This window comes from Miscanthus floridulus, chromosome 6 (assembly GCF_019320115.1).
Source record: "Miscanthus floridulus cultivar M001 chromosome 6, ASM1932011v1, whole genome shotgun sequence".
In the NCBI taxonomy this organism is placed as follows: domain Eukaryota; kingdom Viridiplantae; phylum Streptophyta; class Magnoliopsida; order Poales; family Poaceae; genus Miscanthus; species Miscanthus floridulus.
The window spans coordinates 126,506,087-126,511,621 of record NC_089585.1 but is presented as its reverse complement, the minus strand read 5'-3'; positions in this window follow the sequence as shown (position 1 = coordinate 126,511,621).

The window sequence follows — 5,535 nt, the reverse complement described above, 5'->3', positions numbered from 1 at the left end:
GATGGCTCTGCCTGTGGCATCCGCGTTCCCGTAGCCGTTGGTGGGATGGAGGACCCATTGGTCGTGGACCCTAGACACGCGTTCCGATCATGACGCCGCCGCGACGTGTTCCCCTGCTGGCGGGAGCTCAACACGGGGGCACGGGCACCGGCAAATGGATTCAGCAGCGTCATGGACGCCGCCTCGTCCATGAGCGCTAGCCACCCACACGAGCAGCGACGAAGCCAGCGGGGGGGCTACCCGTGCTCCAGCCCCCCCTACGGCCATGATTTACATGGAGCCCGGGCTTAGCCCGGGCTACTGCCATGAGGAGGAAGAAGAAGGCAAGGAGGGGCCGGAGGAAGAAGAAGAGGAAGCCAGCCCTGGCTTCGTCGATTCCTGGCTTCGTCGCTGCACACGAGGAACCGCACGCCACCTTGCCGCGCAGGTCGGGCAGCGTCTTGGACAAGACCTTCTTCTTCGGGACGCAGTAGAAGCCGATGCGGTCCGAGTCAGGGTCGAACGGGAGTAGCAGGAGCGGCCCGAAGGTCGCGAACGGGACGGCGGCGCGCCATGGGGAGCAAACGGATCGGAAGGACGCCGCGTCGTGGCCTGACGCGAGACGCTGCCTGATGGACTCGAGGAGATCCTCTGGCAGGCGAGATCTCCAGTCAGGGAGAGGCAGAGACCTTATCTTGGGATTGGGAGGCTGAGCCAGGGAAGACAGATGACATCAACTATGGTTCACGCAAGAAACAACAAGCGAGAGCGATGAAACACGTGAGCGTGAAACTAAATGAAAGGAGAAAAAAGCTGTCCCTTTTACAAATGTAAAGAGGGAAAGTAATTAAATGTAGACAGATTTCGCAAGGTTTTCAGAAATGCATAGAGGTTCCTTTTGTCTTAATTCTCTTTCCTTATGTGTTAATTCTCTTTCCTTTTGCTCGTTGCCATGTATGCTGGTGCATGCAAACATGCAATGTGTATATGGATAGCACAATAATTTTCTGCTTCCTATTTTGCCGTGATTCCTCTATCACATGACAGACAATATTCAATCAAGGAGAATGGCACGATCAATCATTAATTAAGATGTCGTGGGATCGCAGGCATGGACAGACGGACAAATCAAAATAAATGTCGCACAAAAAAAATGTTCACTCTTTATTCTTTTTAGTTGTAGGAGATTAGCACAGTAATCATGGTGTCCTTGCTACGCTACGGTCGTCCTCAAGCAGTAGACACTGGGCATCGTCAGCAGTTGGTTACGTAGTCCAGGATCTGATGCTACCTAGCAGATGTTGTAGAATAGGCTTTGTATTGCTACCGGTTCCTGCAGGTTATCAGTGCCATCATTCCTAATCTATCATGGTTCACATCATGAAATTATTAAGCTGTGGCTTTCGACGGTGACCTGACCCGTGAGCAATGGATCTGCAGCCTATTTGTTTGGCTGTGACTTATCGTAAATGATCATAAATTTTTAGTCGGAATAATATTTTTCTCTCACACAAATCAATAATTAGTATTTCTTCACAAACCAGCGACCATACAAACTAGCGAACTGAACAGGCTGCCGATCACTAGTACCATACCACGGCAATGCCTTTGCTTACGTACGTCTTGACATGTGAAGCTCACTTTTTTGTTTCTCTTTTTCCATTTTCGTGAAGGACTAATCCATGAGCTCAAATTGACTCGTGGACGCGTCTCTGCGCTGTACTAGGAGAGTCACCTTATGGCACCCTTGCTGGTCTCGATAATCCGTGGCCCGTTCGTTTCATCTTATATGATTGTGGATTATAAGTTACAATAGTATTTTTTTCATATCAAACCAGCCAACACTATTTTTGACTTATAATCTACTATTGTTTCAGCCCAAACAAACCGGCCGATCGACAGTCTGTCAGGGTTGGACCGTCCGGTACCCTGCAGATGCTGCGTATCAGCACTGCATGTGGGCCCTGGCAATCCCCGGGTCGGATACTGCCTGTGTGAATGAACTGATTCGCCTCTCTTCCCAGAACTGCAGGCTGTGATCCCTGGCTTCCTGTTCACTCAGTCAGCTCACACATCTCCGGTTCCTGATTCAAAGTTCACACAGTTCTTGCATCTTACTCACCTACAGTGCCCGCTGGACGGCTGCTGGAGCCCCTTGATGCTTGATCTGCAGCCTGTGCTCAAGAACAGTATCAAGACTAGTACTCATGACAAACACGCACGCACGCACACTGTTGTTCCTGTACTTCTGCTAGTTGCTGCTACTGCGTTTTTCTCAAGCTGTCTTGCTCTGTAGCGTCATCAGTCGATCAGTGTGTGTGGAACCGGTGAATGGTCACTGTTGAGGTGAGCAGACAGCAGTTGCCATTAAGAGGAACGGTCCCTCTCTATTAACCATTTAATCAATTCCTCTGAAAAAGAAGATCATAATCATAATAATCTATACAGAAAGTAGGAGCACAAGGCTTTATTTGGTGCAGCAATTGAATAAACCAGCTGTGCCCTGTGAATGGCAGGCAATAGCTGAGTTTAACAGATGATAATCTACTAGGCGCGTCACGTTGATTCTATTGTATTTTTTTCAGACAGGCAGGACAGGGTGTAATGTAAGCCATCTATGAGAGGTCATCATTGGCGCACGTGTTTAAAATTTGTCGCTCAACACTGGTGTCCTGTTCGCTTGGCTGATAAGGCATGACTGAAAGTACTGTTGACTGATTTGTTGTGAGAGAAAAATATTGTTCGTTGGCTGAAAAACACGGCTTATAAGCCAAGCGAATATGGCGTAGTTCTGTTACTCCACACGTAGAAAAAGCTGCAGAAGTCAGAACAGTAACTGTGGATTGTCGTCAGATTTTTCTAATGCAACGGCTAACAACGTTGACAGCCATCAGGGCCATACCTGATTTGTAGAGCTCACTTGCGCTGAATCCCTCGACCCTTGTGAATGTGATGACTGATGAAGGCATGAGCTGGGTCTCGCTTTGCCGACAAACTGGAAACAAGTACTAGCTCTCTGTACGTGCAACCGATTTGACAGCTCCAACCAAAAGTTCAGATCGTGTAACCGCTGTCCGTAAAGCAATAACTGTTGTTGCCAAGGTATATAGTGCACATCAGTAAATTATCACGCACTGTATTAGATATTGATATAGTGTTTTTCGCGTGCCCTTAAACTCGGCTGGATCCGCTTCTTTTTTCATCCGGAACAGTATTTTTCTCTCACAAATTCCTTCAGATTCATCCAGAATTCCTCCAAACGAACGGGGCCATAGTCTATGAATTCTGAAATATTCATATCTTTATCTTTTGAGATGTTTACATCCTATCCTATGGGCAGCATTAAAATTGTATATTTATATAGTATACTCCGAGACAAATATGCCAGTATCATTTCGATGTGCCAACTCTAAACATTCATGAAAATGTTTTAAAAGGCAAAGCTACCGATGTACCTACCGTAGAAAACACTCGTGCTATCTCCTAATTGAAGGGAATAAGGAAAAGAAGCCGGACCCCAAGTCCCCAAGTGGCCAAGTATTCGTCGTTGGCACCAAGGGACGTTGATCCATCACCTCACCAACTTACCTTTACCATTATTATTAGGCTCTCCTTTTATTGCACTATAATAAGATTAGCCCCACTGATTTTTCATTTAGCACTAAAGTACTGTACCACATCTTTGGCTGGTGTCGAACCGCTCAAGTACCCAAAGTATTTTTTTTAATAAGGTCCCGCACCCAAATTTGAGATTTGGTCTACAAGTTTAGGCCATTGTTTGGATGCTAATGCTAAGGCCAGTCTTTGTTAGGCTATTAACTGGTTAAAAAGAGCCAATGGATTGAAAAAGAGCAAAATGCCCAACCCACCTACCCCCACACGCGTATAAAAAGAGTAAAAGAGACATTTATCTAAAATCGTAGTTCCTTCGTTCCAAATTATAAGACGTTTTGACTTTTCTATACTTTTATTATATATCTAGATATAGTGCTAAATACATAGCAAAATCTATATATGTAACTACAAAATCAAAACACCTTAAAATTTGGAATGGAAGGAGTGCTGTATATTAGCTCATATATTCAAAGTGGCATGTGTAACTTTAGACTGAGTTAACTTTAGCCATCAACCAGACAACAGTTAGGATATCTTTGAATTGCAGGATTATACGAATACAGAAATAAGAAAAATGTAGGAATAGAATACCCTAATATCTTGAAATATATATTAATTAGGAAAACACAAAAGTTCCTAATGTTTGGATGAAGCGTAGAAAAAATATAAAAATTCAGTGAGAGAGCATGACATGAAGGCTTTTCATGAGATTCGACCTCTTGATAAAATTCCTCGGATATTTTCTATAAAACAAGCTATTTCGTAGAAATTTCATAAGATTTGTAGGAACCTAATCCTCGTATGAAGATTTCCCTATAAGATATCATCCAAACGGGCCTCCTCCTTAATCTCAGGATCACGAACTAGCCGGTCCCTTGAGGCAAAAACACCTGGAGCAGCCCTTACCGCAAACTATAATTTAATTATAATAAAGAGAAATAAATAAATAAATAATAACGTAGATACACACACAAAAATGCTTGGCTCAACATAGCAAGCAAGACGAAGAAGACGACTCTGCAGCCACACGGGGCATCGTGATGGGGACATCTCATCAGTATAAAGATTAAAGAGCACGCCAAAATTATTCAGGTTGAGATTCTAGGTTACATGTTCGTTGGCAATTGAATATCATCAGCGGTCGTAAACGATCGTAAATTTTCAGCCAGAACAATATTTTTCTCTCACACCAAACCAACCAGCAGTAATAATTCACGATCGTATACGATCGTTTCAGCCCCAGCCAAACAGGTTGCATAAGAATAAATGAATTTGTGCCGAATTCGATGGCACAGCAGCAACACTGTTTATGGAAGAAAAAAATGCTCTCCATTCCCACCTGAATGAGTGAGCAGCATTGGCTACTGTACAACCATGTGTTTTATGCAATTTCAACATATGATTTTTTTTACATCGTAAGATTAAAATCCAACAACCTCCATTTCTTCTTCCTTCAGACAATCACAAGATCACAGATCCACAGATCACATATCACATATCACAGAAAACAATTTGTTTCTATAGAAGGACAAATTACAGAGCGGTGGGTTCCATACTTTCATTGCTTGGCCGTTCGTCATGGGTCGTCGCGTCGTGGGGCCCTTAGTCGGGCGCGATTCTCCATGTGCAAAGGAGGCAGTCCTCCATGTGCAAAGGAGGCAGTCGAGGCGCAGAAGTTGCTCAGGATAGTCGAGGCACAAAAAGCGCACTGCTGGTGCTGCGCTGCTGCGTACGCTCGCCGTGTGTTTTTTATGCTAAATAAAATATATGTTTTTTTTTTGTTAAGATACATATGTTGTATAACATTTCTGTAATTTTATAGCAAGAGATGATCGCTCGGCGCGTCGCTGTCAAGCAGTACTAGTGACCTCTCATCATTAACCCTCGGTCATGGCCTTATGGCGGACGGAAGGCGCATATATAAGCGCCTCCTACTCAGTC